At 47.1% G+C, this 25217-nt stretch overlaps 3 non-coding genes across 3 annotated transcripts; all 3 read right to left on the bottom strand.

Moving 5' to 3' along the window:
- Positions 1-4440: 4440 nt before the first annotated feature.
- On the bottom strand, positions 4441-4512 carry TRNAQ-CUG (transfer RNA glutamine (anticodon CUG)). Its single transcript has one exon. It is a non-coding gene; the product is annotated as a tRNA-Gln (tRNA).
- Positions 4513-7374: 2862 nt separating this feature from the next.
- On the bottom strand, positions 7375-7446 carry TRNAQ-CUG (transfer RNA glutamine (anticodon CUG)). Its single transcript has one exon. It is a non-coding gene; the product is annotated as a tRNA-Gln (tRNA).
- Positions 7447-10311: 2865 nt separating this feature from the next.
- Positions 10312-10383, bottom strand: TRNAQ-CUG (transfer RNA glutamine (anticodon CUG)). Its single transcript has one exon. It is a non-coding gene; the product is annotated as a tRNA-Gln (tRNA).
- Between the last annotated feature and the right edge of the window lie 14834 nt (positions 10384-25217).

The following is a 25217-nucleotide window of genomic DNA, read 5'->3' as shown; positions in this document are numbered from 1 at the left end:
GATGGAGGCCACATGTTCAATCCCACATTCTGCTGGCGAGCCAGGGTATGGCTCTATCCTCGATGCTCACGGGAAGGGAATTTCATTACATTTGTGCAGTCATCCACTCACCCTCGCCTCCACAGAACAGGATCACAGGCATGGGCGGCGTCATGCCGAGTTGTCTCCAAATATTGTTAATGTTCAACTGCCCCCAATGCTGTATTAATAACATGAATAGCAGAATACCAGTGTGGTGGTACAAATCATATGTTACGCTACTCGTATATTTGGAGTCGAGCAGTGGCGTGGTGGTACAGCGATAAGCACCTTCCACTCTGAACCTGACGGCCTGAGTTTGATTCCTGGTCTCATCTTGGTCAGCACATTATAGATCCGTTGGACAAAAACACCACCGTAAAAGCTGAACTCCTGACGGGGATTTGAAACTCACCACCCCTCCTGAGTGAGGCTAGTGCTCTAACCGCACGCAGAGACGCTCCAAACTCAGAAGCACCGAAACCCATTTGAACCATCTGCCGCAGGGGTTGGCAACCAAAATAACAAGACGGTACAAAACTCCAGTATTTGAAGAGCCCCAATGAATGTGAATGTGTAGGGGTGTCAGGGGAAGGATTCCCACCAATAGATGGGTTAGTGCAGGGGTCTCAAACTCAAATTACCTGGGGACCGCTGGAGGCAGTATTTGGGTGAGGCTGGGCCGCATCAGGTATTCCACAAAAAAAAACTTTGCTAAAAAAATCCAAACTTCTCAAATGTCATTACTAACAGTTATTTAACTTCAATGGGTTCTTCTGGACATGAATAGAATATTGAAGAACATGAACGGTTCTTCTGAACATGGCTTCTCTTGCCTACTTCTTGCTGCCAGAGACCTGGCAGTGCTTCCTCTCACATAGCTGAGCCACATTTGGCTTGAGGGAGGAAGCAGTTGAGACCCTCAGTATGGCTTGAAGATGATCATCAGTAAGTCTGGACCTGTACTTGGACTTCTTGAAGTTCAAGGTGGAGAAGAGCTTTTCACACAAATATGTGGTACGCTTGAACATTCGGGAAAGCTCAGGGAAGCTGGGGTTCAATTCTCGCAAAAATTGCCCAAGCTCGTCTTCTTTTCCACTCACCTCCCTGAACTTGGCTTTGAGGTCAGAGTTGCACTGCAGGTCAATGAGCTCCATTTGAAGCACAGGAGGGGCATCTTGCACATCAAAGGAGAAGGGATCCGCAAAAATTTGAAAAGTGGCTCTGTGCGTCTTGAAGTCTGCAAATCTGTGATCAAATTCCTCCTGTAGCCTCAAAATGGCATCAACATACTTCTCACCACTGAATGGTGTGCCTGCATTCAGGAGTGCCTTGCATGCTGGGAAATGGCAAAGGTTTGTCTGAGAGAGCTGGGCTTTCCATAACACAAGTTTTGTGGAGAATGCTCTCACGTTGTCATAGGCAGCACTGACGAGCTGCCCCTGGCCTTGTAACTTCTTGTTCAGTACATTCAGCTCATGCGTGATGTCAACAAGAAAAGCTAAGTCCATGAACCATTTGGGATCACTTAGCACAGGAACAGCCACCCCATCCTTCTCCATGAAGGCTTTCACTTCTGCTCTCAACTCAAAAAATATCTTCAAGACGTTTCCCCTGCTGAGCCAACGTACCTCGGTGAAGTAGAGCACATCCTCATATTCTAACTCCATTTACTCTAAAAAAAGTACGGAACATCTGGTGCTTTAAGCCCCTGGATCTGATTTGGTTGATGCATTTCACAACAACAGACATCACATTGTCAAACTTCAGGCATTTGCTGCAAAGGGCCTGCTGATGGATGTCTAGTTGAGTAATGACGTTTGAGGTTGTATTCCTTGTGCACCGCAACTTTTTCTGTACAAATAAGACACGTCGGGGTGCTCATGTGCTCAACAAAGAAATATTGCATCTCCCACTTTTCCTGAAATTGTCTGTGCTCATCACCAACCTTTCTCTTCACTGCAGGCTTTGAAAAAGACATGATTGGGGCTGTGTGACAAGATATATATTCATTCCACTTGCTGTCGCTCACGCAATAAAGTTTCAGTCAAGTGTTTAGCCAACCAACGACGCACGGAGACGTAATTTCCGCAAATGCACGTCATTTCCGCTTTTTTCCGGTAACAACAGGTGCGTAGATTATGGGGGAGGGGGGGGGGGTAATGCGTTCCCATCAGATTTCGTCCCCACACCCCAGTCACAGGCAGACACAGCTGTAGCGGCTGCTACTATACACGCTTCTCTGTTCAAAGCACGGGGATCTGAGCCGGGATGAGCTGTGGATCTGCGCTTTGACACGCTCCGGTGCGCGCACAGTGGAGAGCCGACAGAGGGAGAGGAGAGGACTATATGAGGCAGCGTCATTGTGTGACCACGGGGTTCAAATGCTGCTGGCCACTGTCGGGGCTTTCGCTGCCTTCAGTCACATCACATTTTTCAATACATTTTTGTGCTTACTTTGTGCCGGCGTGTTGGCTTGCCTGCGTTCCGGGACTTATTTGAGCAGATCCGGTACCTCTCGTATCGAGAAAAAAATGAATATTAAAAAAGTTTTTTAAGAAATGATTAAAATAAAATATAACAATATAATGTAATCACTAGAAAATTACGGAGCCCCAGTTGACATCGGTGGATGAATTACTAATTTGTGGCCACGCAATAACAAGATAATCTGCAGACTTCTAAGATGAACCAAAATAATTATGCACATCGTCATGTACAGTCTGTGGCTCGGTGCGTAAATGTCACCACCAGAGGATGAGGGAATTTAAATCATTAAAATTCATCCACACATATCAGGTGTAAATAATAATGTAAAACAGCCCAGACTGTAAAATGTAGATATTAGCTCAATGGCGTGTTATAAACTGCTGCGGTTTAGAATAATCCATCTGCGTAAAGAAGCTCCCAAAACCTCACAGTGCAGCGTGTGCGTAAAGGAGCCGTGGTGTCCCTTGAATTTGCCTTCAATTTAACAAATTGTGTGTGTGTGTGTTCCGTTCGTTTTCTCCGCTGGACACAGAAGTCGCCTTTGCTCAAGATGCCACTTTATTAATCACTGACACAAAGACTGATACCGTCACTGCAGTATAGCCTAAATAAGTCCCACTGCATTGTAAGTGGCATGTGTGTGCTGTTTTAAGCGTCGTTTTATGTGCGTTCCGGGACCTGTGCGCTGTCATATGTACTTAGTGTTCCGGCACCTTGTGATTTACAAATAAAGCACTGGATACATCATGACCTGCGCGAAAGAGGGCGGAAAACTATGAATTTCACCCTCCTGCTCTCCGCGCATCCAAAGCCACTCTTTTCTCTCCCGGCTCTCTCTCTCACTCACTCTCACACGTACACAAACACACACACACCCACGACCCCGCCCCCCATGTCACTCACATGCATGCCGCATTCACTGGACAGGCACACAGTAGGAAACCAGAACATCATAACATTGTCCCACACAGCAGCTAACAGCGGGGTTGCTACAATATAAAAGTCGCGGGCCGCACTAACATTAAACTTTCATATTAAGGTGGGGGCCACAAAATATCGTCCCGAGGGCCGCAATTGGCCCGCGGGCCGCGAGTTTGAGACCCCTGATTTACATTGAATACAGTCACAATAATAATATTACTGTCTAAACCAACTAACTTCTTAAACTTCTAACCGTGGCCTTTTCATTAAAATAATATTTCCCTTTTATCAAAGATCCTCTTTCAGAAGGGTACTGCTTTGGGATGTTTGAAAAATGGTAAGAAACCAGTGTACAGAGAAAACCCATGCAATACGAGGAGGGAAATACCCAAAGTTCAGCTAAATTTAGATTCAATTGATTTCTGTACTAACATCTCCATAGCACCTTCGCTTGTGCATTCAATGGATCATTACTGGACACATGCAAATACACCATGACACATGCAACTACGTGACTTCACACGCAACTTCACCATTATACATGCAAACGCATCATTTCACATGCAGATGCGTACCCAGGAGGTGACTTGGCCTCATAACTACATTCGAGAGGACAAAGAGCTGAACATTTGATTTTGATCCAGTCAGCTTATGCAATTGAATTTTTTATTTTCTTTTTTACTAAAACTTAAAATAAGTTTCTTTGTCGGTAAAAAAAACTTAATTCTAGATTTGAAGCTTTCGTGACTGCAAGGATTCATGCTTATAGGTTTTTCGGTAAAGTCACGTAGGTAAAAAATAAAAAAATAAAATAATAAAATGAAATAAAAAATAAATCACATTAATTTTATTTCTATTATTATTTACATTAATTCTTTTTTTACCTACGTGACTTTACCGAAAAACCTAAGAGTATAACAAAAACTTAACTTGGAGCTTTCGTGACTGCAGGAATTACTCTTTGGTTCTTTCGGTCAAGTCACGTATAAAGAGAAAAAAATAATCATTTGTAGGTCCCACCGAGAATTGAACTCGGATCGCAGGATTCAGAGTCCTGAGTGCTAACCATTACACCACGGAACCCCCACGTAGAGCTGCCTCATTGCACAACCTCTCGGCAGCAGCTGCTGAGCCCAAATTTAGAAAAGTGTTTTCTGAGAACCGAGCCATCTGCACTTGCTCCTGACACCGCATATCCTTTCTGTACTGCCATCTCCTGGCCAGTTTCACAAAGATAATTCATTTTAATATCAAACACGTGAAGGGGCATTACTTTTCCATGAATTCATTTGAAAACGTTAACTCAAAATTTTTATTATTTTATTGAGTTTTATTTTGAGTTATTTTTATGGAACTCTCCATTTAAAACGCTACTAAAAATGTTTACACCTGGCACAATCACAGGGGCTACCAACAGAAAGCGCACATGACATGAGTGCACACTCATCAAGAAATCAACGCACTCACCATTGGCTCCATCCCTCGGGTGCTATTCAGAAAAATATTCAATTAGTCCAACGTGAGATGATTTTCTCTTTGCAACCCTTGAATCTTGAGTTCAAGTTTCAGCGTGACCTCTTGGTTTTATATTTTACGCTAAGTTCAAAAAAAGGTTGGATTTTTAATTTAAATCTAGTTAAGTCTTGCTGGATCGTGATAAAGTGTCACTCTTTTCGTCTTGATAATTGGTTTTTTACTCTTTTATCTGGCAACAAAACTGACACCTTTTTTTACGAGGAGTCATGTTTGCATAGACCACAATACCTGCAGTCATAATGCAAACAAAAAACACAACTCTGATAATGTATGTGCACTGTCCTTGAAGTTGATTGGTCCACACCCGAGACAGCTTTCCTTAGAGTCGAGTCTCACATGTGGGTTGGACCAGATGACGCCAAAAGGCGTCTTCTCGAATTAGTTCAACGCAGTAAGCCCTTTTTTGACGTGCTAATATATTCCTGACCAGGAGATGGCAGTAGAGCAATGGGTTACATCTAAATGTGTTGAGCTTTTGAGTCTTACTCCCTCCGATCTTGGGTTTTCTCCAGGCTCTCTGGTGTCCTCTCACTTGCCAAACAACAACAACAACACGATTGGCCACAACATTCATTTGCTAGGGGGGGGGGGGTCTTAGTTCAAACTTTGGTGGTGCCTGAGAATAGTAATGTTTCACAGCTGGAGTTCGACATTGCTCTGTAAAGTTGCATCAATAACCGCAATTACTTTTTCTGATTAGAACCTTTGTCGGATTAATTACTAGCATTGGTTCGTCCTCAAGCACTCGTCAAAGAATCAGGATGTAAACGTTTGCTACACTTAGGCTGAGCAACTTCTGCCAAAAGTTTGTGGTGTCAGTGGTGTCGTGGTTAGCACTCAGGGCTTTGATTCCTGTACCCTGGTAGCTCAAATTGCAATGAAACCGGCAGTAATTAATTTTATTAACATAATGTAGCTCGAGACACTGCCGAACAGAGATCACATTGCATGGCGATGCGGTGTGATGGTCCTATGATGTCATGGTTTGCTCTCAAGACCAGTGGCGGCTCCTGCAAAATCTCTCAGGGGGGGCAAATGTCTGGATGATTGATAAGGATAAGGTCCACCGATGCAATAAATAAATTAACAGCTTAAGCATGTAAAGGCAACTTCACTTCTTTAATATTAATGAAAAATAAAGTGACTCTTACAATACATCTTGTTTGTTTCTATACTCACTATTAAAACAAACCACTCAAGTTTATTTTATTAAAGATTCCACTAGGTAGCGATAAATTATATTGTTGGATGAAACGTGCTTACGTATGATGACGTAAGCACGTATGATGACGTAAGCACGTTAGGGCTTGCCCTCCCGGAAGCCATAGAGAATGCATTGGAGCGCCCCCGTTCGAAAAAAAACATCTTTGAATGTAAGTCTATGGGGCCACTCGGGGCGATTCTCAGCCAGAGTGAAATCGCCCAAAAAGAGGCAGTACTCCACAGAACGTGACATGACGCTGATTGGACTATATCCAGAGGCTGACAGTGACGGCTAGCGTGACTCTGTGGTTGAATGACATTGGTGGTGCGTCGCCCAATCGCCCTAATGAAGAAACCGCCCCTGCTCAAGACTAAATCATGCGATCTGAGTTCAACCCCCGGCTAACTTCGACTGAGTTTTGCAACTCTTAATTTCACAGTTTCTTCATCAATAAAATAGTGAGTTAAGATTTTAACGGTGAAGATGATCGTGGCAAGCATCTACACTATGGGGACCTCATTTGCCAGTAAAAATATGATAATTGGTTCTTTACCCTTCTATCTGGCAACAAAACTGACACAAAACTGAATTCATTTGAAAAAAGGTGTCAGTTTTGTTGCCAGATAGAAGGGTAAAGAACCAATTATCGAAGATGATCGTGTTTTTTGTTTCTCTAAGGCAGCTTGATTTCCCAGTCAACAGTGGGAAGGACATGAGCTCGCTTGAATCTGCACTCACCGACCTGCACCCCAACACTGTGCTAGAGAGTGGTGTTTGGCCACGATCTCAGCGGGCCCGCCTCCCTGATGCTCTCTCCTGTTCAGTGAGGAGGTCACTCGGCAGAGGTCGCAAACGGGTTTTGATTCCTTACCCGTACCCGGCCGTACCCGTACCCGGCCGCGTACGGGTAGGGTACGGGTATCGGGTACCTGATTGCGACCTCTGGGATGAAGCCATGTTGCAGGCGTGGGTGGGTTGATTCTAGGAACTTGAATTGTGAGAAGAGACAAGACGTTGGGAAATGAGTGACAAACGGTGACTCACCAGTATTATTATTTACATTAATTATTTTTTTAACCTACGTGACTTTACCGAAAAACCTAAGAGTATAACAAAAACTTAACTTGGAGCTTTCGTGACTGCAGGAATTACTCTTTGGTTCTTTCGGTCAAGTCACGTATAAAGATAAAAAAATAATTATTTGTAGGTCCCACCGAGATTTGAACTCGGATCGCAGGATTCAGAGTCCTGAGTGCTAACCATTACACCACGGAACCCCCACGTAGAGCTGCCTCATTGCACAACCTCTTGGCAGCAGCTGCTGAGCCCAAATTTAGAAAAGTGTTTTCTGAGAACCGAGCCATCTGCACTTGCTCCTGACACCGCATATCCTTTCTGTACTGCCATCTCCTGGCCAGTTTCACAAAGATAATTCATTTTAATATCAAACACGTGAAGGGGCATTACTTTTCCATGAATTCATTTGAAAACGTTAACTCAAAATTTTTATTATTTTATTGAGTTTTATTTTGAGTTATTTTTATGGAACTCTCCATTTAAAACGCTACTAAAAATGTTTACACCTGGCACAATCACAGGGGCTACCAACAGAAACCGCACGTGACATGAGTGCACACTCATCAAGAAATCAACGCGCTCACCATTGGCTCCATCTCTCGGGTGCTATTCAGAAAAATATTCAATTAGTCCAACGTGAGATGATTTTCTCTTTGCAACCCTTGAATCTTGAGTTCAAGTTTCAGCGTGACCTCTTGGTTTTATATTTTACGCTAAGTTCAAAAAAAGGTTGGATTTTTAATTTAAATCTAGTTAAGTCTTGCTGGATCGTGATAAAGTGTCACTCTTTTCGTCTTGATAATTGGTTTTTTACCCTTTTATCTGGCAACAAAACTGACACCTTTTTTTACGAGGAGTCATGTTTGCATAGACCACAATACCTGCAGTCATAATGCAAACAAAAAACACAACTCTGATAATGTATGTGCACTGTCCTTGAAGTTGATTGGTCCACACCCGAGACAGCTTTCCTTAGAGTCGAGTCTCACATGTGGGTTGGACCAGATGACGCCAAAAGGCGTCTTCTCGAATTAGTTCAACGCAGTAAGCCCCCTTTTGACGTGCTAATATATTCCTGACCAGGAGATGGCAGTAGAGCAATGGGTTACATCTAAATGTGTTGAGCTTTTGAGTCTTACTCCCTCCGATCTTGGGTTTTCTCCAGGCTCTCTGGTGTCCTCTCACTTGCCAAACAACAACAACAACACGATTGGCCACAACATTCATTTGCTAGGGGGGGGGGGGGGGTCTTAGTTCAAACTTTGGTGGTGCCTGAGAATAGTAATGTTTCACAGCTGGAGTTCGACATTGCTCTGTAAAGTTGCATCAATAACCGCAATTACTTTTTCTGATTAGAACCTTTGTCGGATTAATTACTAGCATTGGTTCGTCCTCAAGCACTCGTCAAAGAATCAGGATGTAAACGTTTGCTACACTTAGGCTGAGCAACTTCTGCCAAAAGTTTGTGGTGTCAGTGGTGTCGTGGTTAGCACTCAGGGCTTTGATTCCTGTACCCTGGTAGCTCAAATTGCAATGAAACCGGCAGTAATTAATTTTATTAACATAATGTAGCTCGAGACACTGCCGAACAGAGATCACATTGCATGGCGATGCGGTGTGATGGTCCTATGATGTCATGGTTTGCTCTCAAGACCAGTGGCGGCTCCTGCAAAATCTCTCAGGGGTGGCAAATGTCTGGATGATTGATAAGGATAAGGTCCACCGATGCAATAAATAAATTAACAGCTTAAGCATGTAAAGGCAACTTCACTTCTTTAATATTAATGAAAAATAAAGTGACTCTTACAATACATCTTGTTTGTTTCTATACTCACTATTAAAACAAACCACTCAAGTTTATTTTATTAAAGATTCCACTAGGTAGCGATAAATTATATTGTTGGATGAAACGTGCTTACGTATGATGACGTAAGCACGTATGATGACGTAAGCACGTTAGGGCTTGCCCTCCCGGAAGCCATAGAGAATGCATTGGAGCGCCCCCGTTCGAAAAAAAACATCTTTGAATGTAAGTCTATGGGGCCACTCGGGGCGATTCTCAGCCAGAGTGAAATCGCCCAAAAAGAGGCAGTACTCCACAGAACGTGACATGACGCTGATTGGACTATATCCAGAGGCTGACAGTGACGGCTAGCGTGACTCTGTGGTTGAATGACATTGGTGGTGCGTCGCCCAATCGCCCTAATGAAGAAACCGCCCCTGCTCAAGACTAAATCATGCGATCTGAGTTCAACCCCCGGCTAACTTCGACTGAGTTTTGCAACTCTTAATTTCACAGTTTCTTCATCAATAAAATAGTGAGTTAAGATTTTAACGGTGAAGATGATCGTGGCAAGCATCTACACTATGGGGACCTCATTTGCCAGTAAAAATATGATAATTGGTTCTTTACCCTTCTATCTGGCAACAAAACTGACACAAAACTGAATTCATTTGAAAAAAGGTGTCAGTTTTGTTGCCAGATAGAAGGGTAAAGAACCAATTATCGAAGATGATCGTGTTTTTTGTTTCTCTAAGGCAGCTTGATTTCCCAGTCAACAGTGGGAAGGACATGAGCTCGCTTGAATCTGCACTCACCGACCTGCACCCCAACACTGTGCTAGAGAGTGGTGTTTGGCCACGATCTCAGCGGGCCCGCCTCCCTGATGCTCTCTCCTGTTCAGTGAGGAGGTCACTCGGCAGAGGTCGCAAACGGGTTTTGATTCCTTACCCGTACCCGGCCGTACCCGTACCCGGCCGCGTACGGGTAGGGTACGGGTATCGGGTACCTGATTGCGACCTCTGGGATGAAGCCATGTTGCAGGCGTGGGTGGGTTGATTCTAGGAACTTGAATTGTGAGAAGAGACAAGACGTTGGGAAATGAGTGACAAACGGTGACTCACCAGTATTATTATTTACATTAATTATTTTTTTAACCTACGTGACTTTACCGAAAAACCTAAGAGTATAACAAAAACTTAACTTGGAGCTTTCGTGACTGCAGGAATTACTCTTTGGTTCTTTCGGTCAAGTCACGTATAAAGATAAAAAAATAATTATTTGTAGGTCCCACCGAGATTTGAACTCGGATCGCAGGATTCAGAGTCCTGAGTGCTAACCATTACACCATGGAACCCCCACGTAGAGCTGCCTCATTGCACAACCTCTTGGCAGCAGCTGCTGAGCCCTAATTTAGAAAAGTGTTTTCTGAGAACCGAGCCATCTGCACTTGCTCCTGACACCGCATATCCTTTCTGTACTGCCATCTCCTGGCCAGTTTCACAAAGATAATTCATTTTAATATCAAACACGTGAAGGGGCATTACTTTTCCATGAATTCATTTGAAAACGTTAACTCAAAATTTTTGTTATTTTATTGAGTTTTATTTTGAGTTATTTTTATGGAACTCTCCATTTAAAACGCTACTAAAAATGTTTACACCTGGCACAATCACAGGGGCTACCAACAGAAACAGCACGTGACATGAGTGCACACTCATCAAGAAATCAACGCACTCACCATTGGCTCCATCCCTCGGGTGCTATTCAGAAAAATATTCAATTAGTCCAACGTGAGATGATTGTCTCTTTGCAACCCTTGAATCTTGAGTTCAAGTTTCAGCGTGACCTCTTGGTTTTATATTTTACGCTAAGTTCAAAAAAAGGTTGGATTTTTAATTTAAATCTAGTTAAGTCTTGCTGGATCGTGATAAAGTGTCACTCTTTTCGTCTTGATAATTGGTTTTTTACCCTTTTATCTGGCAACAAAACTGACACCTTTTTTTACGAGGAGTCATGTTTGCATAGACCACAATACCTGCAGTCATAATGCAAACAAAAAACACAACTCTGATAATGTATGTGCACTGTCCTTGAAGTTGATTGGTCCACACCCGAGACAGCTTTCCTTAGAGTCGAGTCTCACATGTGGGTTGGACCAGATGACGCCAAAAGGCGTCTTCTCGAATTAGTTCAACGCAGTAAGCCCCCTTTTGACGTGCTAATATATTCCTGACCAGGAGATGCCAGTAGAGCAATGGGTTACATCTAAATGTGTTGAGCTTTTGAGTCTTACTCCCTCCGATCTTGTGTTTTCTCCAGGCTCTCTGGTGTCCTCTCACTTGCCAAACAACAACAACAACACGATTGGCCACAACATTCATTTGCTAGGGGGGGGGGTCTTAGTTCAAACTTTGGTGGTGCCTGAGAATAGTAATGTTTCACAGCTGGAGTTCGACATTGCTCTGTAAAGTTTCATTAATAACCGCAATAACTTTTTCTGATTAGAACCTTTGGCGGATTAATTACTAGCATTGGTTCGTCCTCAAGCACTCGTCAAAGAATCAGGATGTAAACGTTTGCTACACTTAGGCTGAGCAACTTCTGCCAAAAGTTTGTGGTGTCAGTGGTGTCGTGGTTAGCACTCAGGGCTTTGATTCCTGTACCCTGGTAGCTGAAATTGCAATGAAACCGGCAGTAATGTATTTTATTAACATAATGTAGCTCGAGACACTGCCGAACAGAGATCACATTGCATGGCGATGCGCTGTGATGGTCCTGTGATGTAATGGTTTGCACTCAAGACTAAATCATGCGATCTGAGTTCAACCCCCGGCTAACTTCGACTGAGTTTTGCAACTCTTAATTTCACAGTTTCTTCATCAATAAAATCGTGAGTTAAGATTTTAACGGTGTAGAATCTAGAAGCATCCAGCAGCATCCCACTACACCGAGGCGGCAGCCGTAGAACCGCGAATCCCGACGTCGTTCTGTTCGCCAAAAGCCGCGTTGTGTTCGATTCGCGTCGTCAAAAAAGTGTGTTCCCTAATACACGAATCGCCGCGTTGTATCCGATTCGCGGTGTGAACACACGCGCCATAGGAGGACAGACTTCTCCATTTTCCAGCAATGAGCCCCCCCCCCCCCGGTTTAATGAGCGTCCTGGTCGCCCCCTCTAAGTATAACAGTGCGGAATGCGCACGGTGACATGTTGCCGACGTGGTGGTTGTGGTGAAGTTGGTGGTGGTGTTGTTCAGAAACTCACTCAGACACACACACACACACAGAGACACACACACACAGAGACACACACACACAGACACACGTACACAGATACACATACACAGATACACACACACAGAGAGACACACAGAGACACACAGACATACACACAGATACACACACAGACACACACAGACACACACACAGATACACACACAGATACACACACAGACACACACACAGATACACACGCAGATACACACACACACAGACATACACAGACACATACACAGATACACACACAGACATACACAGATACACACACAGATAAACACACAGACACACACACAGATACACACACAGACATACACAGACACACACACAGATACACACACACACAGATACACACACAGACACACACAGATACACACACAGACACACACACAGATACACACACAGACATACACACAGATACACACACACAGATACACACACAGACATACACACAGATACACACACACAGATACACACACAGACACACACAGATACACACACAGACATACACACAGATACACACACAGACACACACACAGATACACACACAGACATACACACAGACACACACACACAGATACACACACAGACACACACACAGACATACACACAGACACACACACACAGATACACACACAGACACACACACAGACACACAGATACATACACAGACCTTCTGCAGTGATTGGAGCTCTCTGATTGGTCAAAGCCAACGCCTTACAGCCAATCAGGTTAGGTCCTTCTTACCCACGTGATGCGGGATTTGTTTTCCCGCTAATTTTATTTGGCTCCTCCTTCTCGCCCCTCCCCGCTCCGCCTTTGAGCCAATCAGATTAGGTTCCCCCTACCCACGTGACGCCCCTCCCCGCTCCGCCTCGGAGCCAATCAGATTAGGTTCCCCCTACCCACGTGACGCCCCTCCCCGCTCCGCCTCGGAGCCAATCAGATTAGGTTCCCCCTACCCACGTGACGCCCCTCCCCGCTCCGCCTCGGAGCCAATCAGATTAGGTTCCCCCTACCCACGTGACGCCCCTCCCCGCTCCGCCTCGGAGCCAATCAGATTAGGTTCCCCCTACCCACGTGACGCCCCTCCCCGCTCCACCTCTGAGCCAATCAGATTTGTTTCCCGCCTACCCACGTGGTGCCAGCCGCCATCTTGAGAGTGGTGAGGGCGATTTTTGATGTTTTTGTTTCAATTTCGGTGTCGAAATTAACGATGATGACGACCCCCCAGAGGCACGAGATCGCCTCTCGTGAGGGAAAACACGAGGTAAACAATGTCCTCCAATGTCCAGCCCGTGATTTGCAGATGGTTTACAGCTGCAGTGTTGAGTCTATGGTGTAATGCTGAGTCTATGGTGCAGTGTTGAGTCTATGGGCAGTGTTGAGTCTATGGGTAGTGTTGAGTCTATGTGCAGTGTTGAGTCTATGGGCAGTGCTGAGTATATGGTGCAGTGTTGAGTCTATGTGCAGTGTTGAGTCTATGGGGCAGTGTTGAGTCTATGGTGCAGTGTTGAGTCTATGTGCAGTGTTGAGTCTATGGTGCAGTGTTGAGTCTATGGGGGCAGTGTTGAGTCTATGGGCAGTGTTGAGTCTATGGTGCAGTGTTGAGTCTATGTGCAGTGTTGAGTCTATGGTGCAGTGTTGAGTCTATGGGGGCAGTGTTGAGTCTATGTGCAGTGTTGAGTCTATGGGGGCAGTGTTGAGTCTATGGGCAGTGTTGAGTCTATGGGGGCAGTGTTGAGTCTATGGTGCAGTGTTGAGTCTATGGTGCAGTGTTGAGTCTATGTGCAGTGTTGAGTCTATGGTGCAGTGTTGAGTCTATGGGGGCAGTGTTGAGTCTATGGGCAGTGTTGAGTCTATGGTGCAGTGTTGAGTCTATGTGCAGTGTTGAGTCTATGGTGCAGTGTTGAGTCTATGGGGCAGTGTTGAGTCTATGTGCAGTGTTGAGTCTATGGGGGCAGTGTTGAGTCTATGGGCAGTGTTGAGTCTATGGGGGCAGTGTTGAGTCTATGGTGCAGTGTTGAGTCTATGGTGCAGTGTTGAGTCTATGTGCAGTGTTGAGTCTATGGTGCAGTGTTGAGTCTATGGGGGCAGTGTTGAGTCTATGGGCAGTGTTGAGTCTATGGTGCAGTGTTGAGTCTATGTGCAGTGTTGAGTCTATGGTGCAGTGTTGAGTCTATGGGGGCAGTGTTGAGTCTATGTGCAGTGTTGAGTCTATGGGGGCAGTGTTGAGTCTATGGGCAGTGTTGAGTCTATGGGGGCAGTGTTGAGTCTATGGTGCAGTGCTGAGTCTATGGTCATTCCATTGACAAAATACAAACGCTTGAATTTGTGAATAGTTTACCTCATGAGGGGCATGAGATGTGCCAGTATTCGTTGAGATGACTGTTTTCTTTTTCAGCGAGTACTTAATGCTTAAAATGGACATCGTGGCTGGAATAAAATTGCATCTGTGCTTTGTAGAATTGCACCTTCTATGCGTTTGCTTCTGTGACCTCGCGTAGGGGTCAAATCTACAGAGCACGCTGCAAATTATCGATCCGAGACCCGCAACAAGAGAGGAATTGCGGGGAAGTTCAAGTTCATTTCAAGTTCATGTATTAGGTATAGAGCCCTGTGAGCCATTCGGCTCTTGAATCGGGTGCAACCGCAACAAACAAGAAACAAAAACATGAACAAGAAAACATCTTAAAGTGAATATGTGACTGAGTGCAAACAGAAAATCCAAGAAAAAACAGCAAAATATTGCAGAAAAAATCAACGTACACCAACGCTGTGTGCAAAAACCCCAGTGGGATGCAAGTCAAACAACAACAACAACCACAAGACAACTTAGATTAAGGCCATCAGTCTAACTGTACATCAACAAACAAACATGGCCAAACCAAAAAAACTTTTCGAAATCACCAAAATAAAGCCATGAAAGCAATGAAACAGCAAGAAGTGGAAGACAATGATGGGGAATTTCTGATGAAGATCATTATCTGGATGATGATGGTGAAGATAAGTTAGTGGCTGGGATAAAAATGCCGATTGTGTCATTTTGACTTAAAACTCTCGTGATTGCAGGAATAAAATATTATTTGGTTCTTTCGGTTAAGTTACGTGGAAAGAAAAATAAAGTGAATAAAAGTATTAAAAAAAGCTTTAAAATCTCGAATGTCGACTGTAGCCTGCTTCTTAAGCTGGGTGAGTGTACTGACAGTCTACAATGTAGACTGTAGTGTAGAGTATACATTATAGACTGCCAGTACACTCACCAAGCTTAATGACCAGGCTACAGTCTACAATATAGACTGTCAGTACACTCACCCAGTTTAATAACCAGGCTACAGTCTACATTATAGACTGTCAGTACACTCACCCAGCTTAATAACCAGGCTACAGATTATTATCTACGGAGTCTGTAGTATAAAGTGGACGCATCGTGTTGGGGGGGGGGGGGCGAAGAGGACATGACACTGTGAAGAAATATCCGCAGAGTAACGTATGTACGTCTTGCCTGCTGTAAAACGCGTAAAAGGAAATGAGCTCGTGCGAACGCGCATCACTTGGCAGGGTCCACCCCCCCCCCCCCCACGCAATTGGCGTCAGTTGGTACGGTCGATGTCGAGCAATAAGTAAGTAATTAATAATAGAAACGGCACAAATGTGTTAATTAAACTACTTTAAACTTTACGGACGGGAAAACGGAATAGCCTGTTCCCACCACGGGGCTTAGGGTGTGCCGCCTGGCAAATTATTTCGGTCTTAAACCCCACCGTCCGAGAGCCAAATCCCCCGCAAGCGCGAGCGCACGGAGACTTTTATATATAAAAGAAAAGAAAGAAGAAAAAAGAAGAAAAAAGAAAGAAAAGAAGAAAGAAAAGAAGAAAGATATTAGAACTCCAGGAGACGTCGCTCACGTCCTTGGAGAGTAGCTCAGTTGGTAAAGCATTCACCTACTGACCTATTCTTCAAGTACGTGGGATCGATTCCCGCATTCTCCAAGCGCAATATTTTTTTAAAATCAAATTTTAAATGTTACTTCCCAGCGTTAGTGTCTGTGACATCTTCACATTGGTGAACCAGCCTGGAAGTGCCCTGACCTCTTGTCGCTCTCGATGTTGCTGTTTTGAAGCCCCTGTGAAGACGTTAGAGATGTGACGAGAAATAAAAAAATATTTAAAAAATATTATCGAGCTTGGCAGGAGTGGACCAGTCAGCCGTGTGCCCCGTGACGTCACAGACCCCACCACGTGACTCGCACGTCCCCCAGGGGACCTGAAACGTCGGCTGAGCCGCAGTGTTGATTCTACGGCGCAGCGCGCAGTCTTATCAGTTCTACGGAATCCGAGTCGCACTCGCGTCACGTGGTCGCCTATCCGCACTACGTATTATAAAAGCTCCCTGCCAATCTCACGAGATCGCCCCTGCCTGCAGCCTCCTGCCCGAGGTGTCGGCACGCGACGTCGGACCTCCTCCTCCTGCTGCTGCTGCACTCCACACGAGGACATTGTTGAGTGTGTGAGCACACAACGACGGAGAACATCACTCAAGACCCCCTCCCAAGACGTCGACGCAGCGTTGCGCCGGTGAGCCCTGCGGTAAGGCCTAGTCCCGGGGAGTGCCACCGGTCTCGGCTAGATTGCTCAGCCGGCCGAGGTCGCACCTTGGCCGGCTGGGGGTGGGCTGCTACCCCCCCCCCCCCGTGAGTCAAATCAAGTACATAGACAAAGGTGCCCCGTGTAGCCTCTAGCAGGATGTAGGGGCAAGTGCTGTTAGTAGCACCTATACACAGACAAAGGTGCCCCGTGTAGCCTCTAGCAGGATGTAGGGGCAAGTGCTGTTAGTAGCACCTATACACAGACAAAGGTGCCCCGTGTAGCCTCTAGCAGGATGTAGGGGCAAGTGCTGTTAGTAGCACCTATACACAGACAAAGGTGCCCCATGTAGCCTCTAGCAGGATGTAGGGGCAAGTGCTGTTAGTAGCACCTATACACAGACAAAGGTGCCCCATGTAGCCTCTAGCAGGATGTAGGGGCAAGTGCTGTTAGTAGCACCTATACACAGACAAAGGTGCCCCGTGTAGCCTCTAGCAGGCTGTAGGGGCAAGTGCTGTTAGTAGCTATACACAGACAAAGGTGCCCGTGTAGCCTCTAGCAGGATGTAGGGGCAAGTGCTGTTAGTAGCACCTATACACAGACAAAGGTGCCCGTGTAGCCTCTAGCAGGCTGTAGGGGCAAGTGCTGTTAGTAGCACCTATACACAGACAAAGGTCCCCCGTGTAGCCTCTAGCAGGATGTAGGGGCAAGTGCTGTTAGTAGCACCTATACACAGACAAAGGTGCCCCGTGTAGCCTCTAGCAGGATGTAGGGGCAAGTGCTGTTAGTAGCACCTATACACAGACAAAGGTGCCCCATGTAGCCTCTAGCAGGATGTAGGGGCAAGTGCTGTTAGTAGCACCTATACACAGACAAAGGTGCCCCGTGTAGCCTCTAGCAGGCTGTAGGGGCAAGTGCTGTTAGTAGCTATACACAGACAAAGGTGCCCGTGTAGCCTCTAGCAGGATGTAGGGGCAAGTGCTGTTAGTAGCACCTATACACAGACAAAGGTGCCCGTGTAGCCTCTAGCAGGATGTAGGGGCAAGTGCTGTTAGTAGCACCTATACACAGACAAAGGTGCCCCATGTAGCCTCTAGCAGGATGTAGGGGCAAGTGCTGTTAGTAGCACCTATACACAGACAAAGGTGCCCCATGTAGCCTCTAGCAGGATGTAGGGGCAAGTGCTGTTAGTAGCACCTATACACAGACAAAGGTGCCCGTGTAGCCTCTAGCAGGATGTAGGGGCAAGTGCTGTTAGTAGCACCTATACACAGACAAAGGTGCCCGTGTAGCCTCTAGCAGGATGTAGGGGCAAGTGCTGTTAGTAGTAGCTATACACAGACAAAGGTCCCCCGTGTAGCCTCTAGCAGGATGTAGGGGCAAGTGCTGTTAGTAGCACCTGTACACAAAGGTCCACCGTGTAGCCTCTAGCAGGATGTAGGGGCAAGTGCTGTTAGTAGCTATGCACAGACAAAGGTCCCCCGTGTAGCCTCTAGCAGGATGTAGGGGCAAGTGCTGTTAGTAGCTATACACAGACAAAGGTCCCCCGTGTAGCCTCTAGCAGGATGTAGGGGCAAGTGCTGTTAGTAGCTATACACAGACAAAGGTCCCCCGTGTAGCCTCTAGCAGGCTGTAGGGGCAAGTGCTGTTGGTAGCTATACACAAAGGTCCCCCGTGTAGGTGATGGTTGGTGATAGTTGGTGATGGTGGTGATGGTGGTGGTGATGGTGGTGATGGTGGTGGTGATGGTGGTGGTGATGGTGATGGTGGTGGTGATGGTGGTGGTGGTGGTTGGTGATGGTTGTGATGGTGGTGATGGTGGTGATGGTGGTGATGGTGGTGGTGATGGTGGTGATGGTGGTGGTGATGGTGGTGGTGATGGTGATGGTGGTGGTGATGGTGGTGGTGGTGGTTGGTGATGGTTGTGATGGTGGTGATGGTGGTGATGGTGGTGATGGTTGTGATGGTGGTGGTGATGGTGGTGATGGTTGGTGATGGTTGTGATGGTGGTGGTGATGGTTGTGATGGTGGTGGTGATGGTGGTGATGGTTGGTGATGGTTGTGATGGTGGTGGTAGTGGTGATGGTGGTGGTGATGGTGGTGCTGATGGTGGTGGTGATGGTGGTGATGGTTGTGATGGTGGTGATGGTTGTGATGGTGGTGGTGATGGTTGTGGTGGTGATGGTGGTGGTGATGGTTGTGATGGTGGTGATGGTGGTGATGATGGTGGTGATGGTGGTGGTGATGGTGGTGATGGTGGTTGTGATGGTGGTGATGGTTGGTGGTGGTGGTGGTGATGATGGTGGTGATGGTTGGTGATGGTTGTGATGGTGGTGGTGATGGTTGTGATGGTTGGTGATGGTTGTGATGGTGGTGGTGGTGGTGGTGATGGTGGTGGTGATGGTGGTGATGGTGGTGGTGATGGTGGTGATGGTGGTGGTGATGGTGGTGGTCATGGTGGTGGTTATGGTGGTGGTTATGGTGGTGGTGGTGGTTGTGATGGTGGTGGTGATGGTGGTGGTGATGGTGGTGATGGTGGTGGTGATGGTGGTGGTCATGGTGGTGGTTATGGTGGTGGTTATGGTGGTGGTGGTGGTTGTGATGGTGGTGGTGATGGTTGTGATGGTGGTGGTGATGGTTGTGATGGTGGTGGTGATGGTGATGGTGGTGGTGATGGTTGTGATGGTGGTGGTGATGGTGGTGATGGTGGTAGTGATGGTGGTGATGGTGGTGGTGATGGTGGTGATGGTGGTGGTGATGGTGGTGATGTTTGTGATGGTGGTGGTGATGGTTGGTGATGGTGGTGGTGATGGTGGTGGTGATGGTTGTGATGGTGGTGGTGATGGTTGTGATGGTGGTGGTTATGGTGGTGGTGATGGTGGTGGTGGTGATGGTGGTGGTGATGGTGGTGGTGATGGTGGTGGTGAGGGTTGTGATGGTGGTGGTGATGGTGGTGATGGTGGTGATGGTGGTCATGGTGGTGGTGATGGTGGTGGTGATGGTGGTGGTGATGGTGGTGGTGATGGTGGTGGTGATGGTGGTGGTGATGGTTGTGATGGTGGTGGTGATGGTGGTGGTGATGGTGGTGATGGTGGTGATGGTTGTGATGGTGGTGATGGTGGTGATGGTTGTGATGGTTCTGATGGTGATGGTGGTGGTGATGGTGATGGTGGTTGTGATGGTTGTGATGTTGGTGATGGTGGTGATGGTTGTGATGATACAGGGAGCTGTTCTCGCTGCATCACAACCCTCAACAGCAACAGCAACGACGACAAGAAGCCGCAGCGATCTGCCATGGAGCGAGCCGGCGGCGGTGGCGGCGGCGGCCGCGGCGGCGTCAGCGGAGGCGGCAGGAGGGCGGAGGACCGGCTCGCACGGCCGTCCGCGGGCCTCGGGGGCCGCTCCAGGCCGTCCGCGGGAGCCCCCCCGCAGAGCGGCGGCGGAGAGCGCCCCGGAGCGCGAGCTGGGGGGGGGGGGGCGGCGAGGGGGAGAGGGGCGGAGGGCGCCGGGAGAGCGAGAACGGTGGGCACGGGGCGTCACTCGTGGGACTCGCGAGAGCGGTGGGAGAGGCGGGCGTTTCGACGGCAGACGCACACGCCGAGGGAGAACGCCAGGAACCTAGGAGGAGAGGGGCTGCGCGCACACAGGGGGGGATTGCAGTGGGAGGTTCGGGGGAGCGCGGGGGGGAGGGGGGGGGAGAAGGGAGGGGGGGGGAGGGAGGGCTCGGGGTGGTGGAGCCGGGTCACGGAGAGGCTGCGGCGGGTCACGAGGGGCGTAGGTGACGTGGGACTGGCGAGTCCCTTCGGGAGCGGAGAGCGCGGGAGAGCGGGGACGGCCAGAGGGGGGGCTCGGCCCCCCGGGGGGCCCCCCTCAGCATGAGTCTCGTTTGGCGACTGCCTCGCGACGACGACGGGAGGTTGGTGGCCGTGAGAGCCGCAAGTTCCCCGTTCCCACGGCGGGTTCCCGAACTGTAGAGAGGAGGGGACGTCGTCAGCGGCCCGTTGATTATAACACTGGTCATAAACACACTATCCTAAAAATACAGCACCGTATTTTGACACTAAAGCAGTCACTGACTCGCAACGACTTGCAATCATAAGTGACAGAGTTAATTTCGGGTAAAATCAATGAAAATGGGGTATGCCGATAGCATCGAAATGAGATGTCTAAAACAGCTGCAAAAGTCCAGGCCAGCATTTTTTTTTGTGTTGACCAGTGTCATCAATGCGTTATCCGCCCGAGTGTTGCCCTATCGCCAATGTGTTTATCTATATTTTGTTGACCAGTGTTATTGGTTGTTTATTGTTTATTGCTGTCGGTGATTTTCGTGTTCACGTTTAAGAGATTAAACGTCCCTTCAATAGCATGACAGTGACACGGGTGTCTCCTACGCGTGTGCGCGTTGTGTTTATTAAACGCAATAGACAGGAACACATTACGTCAAGTTACATTTCGATTTAAAGCTTTCGTGACTGCAGGGATTCATATTCTTGGTTCTTTCGGTAAACTCACGTAGAAGGGAAACAATTATTTTATTCCATGGGAACCTCATTTGCCAGTAAAAATATGATACTGGTAGGAACGAAGTGGACCAGCCTACAATAGATTATATCGTTTGTCCGTCCGTCCGTTCGTCCGTCCGTGTAGCAACATCGCCCCCTACTGCAAACACTTGGCATGACCCTACAAAAACCTTTAGACTCAGTGACGCTTTCCTGGCTAAACAAGTGTAACATTCCCTTATAATTCCCTCAGATAGCTTTTAATTAAAACATTAAAATTAATGAGGCTTTCCTGGCTAAAGAAGTGTAACATTCCCTTATAATTCCCTGAGATAGCTTTTAATTAAAACTTGTAAATTAAAATTAACTCACAGCGGCATAAAGCCTACAGCTAGGCCTAAAGCCTAGACCTAGGCCTCAAACTCTCCCTTCGTATCGTTCCCCCGCGTGTGTGCAAGGGAGTTAATGTTTAACAATGTTACATTCCCTGATGCTTTTAAATAGAAACATTTACATTTAAAGCTTTTACATAAATAATTAAAACATTTATATTAACAATTAACTCACGGCGGCCTAAAGCTACAGCTAAGCCTAAAGCCTAGAACTAGGCCTGAAACTCTCCCTTCGTATAGTTCCCCCGCGTGTGTAAAAGGGAGTAAATGTTTAACAATGTTACATTCCCTGATGTTTTTTAATAGAAACATTTACATTTAAAGCTTTTACATTAAAAACAACTCCCTACCCCCCCCATCCCCCCTTGTCGGCGGCTCTCCAGCCGAGCCAGGCCTGGGAATCTCTCCCCCGCTAGGGGTCTATTGGGCGGGGCTACAGCGGCAGGGGGCGGGGCTACGCGGGTGGAGGGCGGGGCTACTGCTGCAGGGGGCGGGGCTACAGCGGGTGGAGGGCGGGGCTACAGCTGCAGGGGGCGGGGCTACTGCTGCAGGGGGCGGGGCTGGGCGGGGCTACAGCGGCAGGGGGCGGGGCTACGCGGGTGGAGGGCGGGGCTACTGCTGCAGGGGGCGTGGCCACGAGCTGGGGGCGGGGACACCGAGATGGAGCGGGGCCACGGGGGACCGGGGCGGGGCCACGGGGGAGCGGGGCGGGGCCACGGGGGAGCGGGGCGGGGCCACGGGGGAGCGGGGCGGGGCCACGGGGGAGCGGGGCGGGGCCACGGGGGACCGGGGCGGGGCCACGGGGGAGCGGGGCGGGGCCACGGGGGACCGGGGCGGGGACACGGGGGAGCGGGGCGGGGTCAAGTGGTGTGAGGCGGAGCTTAGCGCGATGAGGGGAGGGGCCGTTGGCGAGAAGGGGCGGAGTCTACAGTCGAGAATACAGCACCAGGGCGAGGAGGCGGGGCTAGCAGGGATAGGGGCGTGGTCCACGGCGCTGCGTAGCGTGCACATTGTTGCTACTCGCTGTGTCTGCTCCAAGCTGCACTCACGTGGGTACATACTTGTGCAATACTAGTGTTTTTTGCACAACGGTTACTACTACTTTATTGTTTCTTATGTTCCACTACGTCTACGTTTCCATCCACTTACTGGCGCCCATTTTTTGCCATTTCATTTTATTATAGCCATTCAATTGTTCGGTCCTACCAGCCCACCCCACAGGGACCTGTTTATATTGGCAGAATAAAATATTAATTTACAGACACTGTGGGGCCGTCCATAAATGACGTCACGCGATTTTTGCCGATTTTTGACCCCCCCTCCCAAAACCATATTTCAATTTTGAAAATAAAAATGCTTCAAATCGCTTTAAACTATTGTCATTGTAGTGCGTATTTAATGTGGCGCTGTACTCTGATGTTGTAGGAGACAACATACATTAAAAGGAGGCGTTGGAAAGCTGAAATTTAGCATAAAATTCGCTTGAAAAGATTCAACTTCTAACTAAAACTGCAGATGTTCAGAATATTATATTGAAATTCTCTTATAATAAATATTAAAAGTAATAACTATGAAAAAATACTTGAAACTTTGTAGTAGAACGAAGCTAAATGGAGAGTACAACTATAAGAATCATATATTCATTTCACAGAATGAAAAGCCCTGCTAGAATCATTAGAATCAAAATGTTTAGTAACAATCATTCAAAAAATTACTAAATGTATGCTTCTCAATTCTCCCATGGAGAAGAAAAATGTTCCTTCGTGGAATAAATAAAAGGTGACCTTAGCAAATTAAAATAATAAAACAGTTAATAATGAAAATTTATTTTAAAAAAAATTTCTGTTATAACGCTTCTATTTAATTAACATTTATTTAAAGTTGCGAATTTTGATGTGCGTGACGTCACATTTCTCAAACTCCGCCCCTCCCCCCCCGGGTGCGTGACGTCACATTTCTCAAACTCCGCCCCTCCCCCCCCGGGTGCGTGACGTCACATTTCTCAAACCCCGCCCCTCCCCCCCCGGGTGCGTGACGTCACATTTCTCAAACCCCGCCCCTCCCCCCCGGTGCGTGACGTCATTTACGTGCTCACGATTCCTGCGCGCCCATTGGCTGCCAAATTGGGCCAATCAGCGAGCTCCTTTTCCAACGCGTTCACCGATGGACGCACGCAATTCGCGGTTCGTCAAGCCTCAGGCGAAACTCGACGCCACCCTGCACAGAGTTGTTTAGACGAGCCGCAAACAACGCCCGCGCACAAACAACAACAACAATAATAATAACAGTGTTGAAAGGCGAATGTCGTCACGACTACTCGAGAAGAACGGCCTTTCCACCCCCCCCCCCCCGTGAGTGGGCGGAGCTCGGCCGCCTTGGGTGCGTCTCCCTCGGCAGGGGCTTCCAGGCAAGGCGGGGGGGTGCGGGGTTGGGGCTTCGGCCTTCTCTGAGAAGCGCACGCGAGAGGAATTTTGTTTGTTTTTACGCAGCGGGGCAAACTCGTAACAATAAAAACACGTAAATGTTTAGTATCTTTTTTTCGATTTAAAGCTTCTTTCGTGACTGCAGGGATTCATATTGTTGGTTCTTTCGGTAAAGTCATCACGTAGAAGGAAAATAATAAAATAATAAAATTAAACAATAAATAATATTCTCACGACGTTTCGGCCACAACGCAAGCAGCCGTCCTCAGGTGAAGAACAGGTCTGTCGGAAAGACAGCGTCTGTTCTTCACCTGAGGACGGCTGCTTGTGTTGTGGCCGAAACGTCGTGAGAATTATATTTTACTATGTTTTATTTTTATTATTTTCCTTCTACGTGACTTTACCGAAAGAACCAAGAAGATGTTTAGTATCTTGTGGGTGTGTGTTTAGGTTGTGTTTGCAGCGCTGTTCTGTTTATTAATGGGTGGCGGTATTTTATTTAGTTTAACCTGGAGATACAACAGTAGTCACACTTGCAAACAGTGGCACGGGTCGTCAAATACAATTTATATTTTAAAAACCTCAAAATGTATGGACACCATACAGCAGTACTGGGGACGACTGCTTGTGTTGTGATCGAAACGTCGTACACTTTTATTTTATTCCTACGTGACTTTACCGAAAGAACTAAAGAGTATGGATTCATAATCTTGGTTCTTTCGGTAAAGTCACGTTGAAGGGAAATAATAAAATAACAAAAATATAAAACAATAAAAATCCTCACGACGTTTCGACTGCAACACAAGCAATCGTCATCAGGTGTGAAATCCACAGCAAGAAAATTTGAAAAAAGTGGCGGTTGTTTTTAAATCCTTTATATTAAGTTCGCTTGCTTGCGCGCTTACGACCGTGCAAATCTTTCGGTCGTTTTTTAACCCACTTCCCGTGATCCAATCGAGCTGACATTTTGCACACAGACTCGTTGTGCGAGACAATTAATGTTCGTGAAAAT

This window comes from Lethenteron reissneri, unplaced genomic scaffold (genome assembly GCF_015708825.2).
Source record: "Lethenteron reissneri isolate LAM-NWPU_2019-01 unplaced genomic scaffold, ASM1570882v1 scaffold_1579, whole genome shotgun sequence".
Taxonomy (NCBI): domain Eukaryota; kingdom Metazoa; phylum Chordata; class Hyperoartia; order Petromyzontiformes; family Petromyzontidae; genus Lethenteron; species Lethenteron reissneri.
Note: the sequence above shows the minus strand (reverse complement) of the source record. Positions and strands in the feature narration are given on the sequence as shown.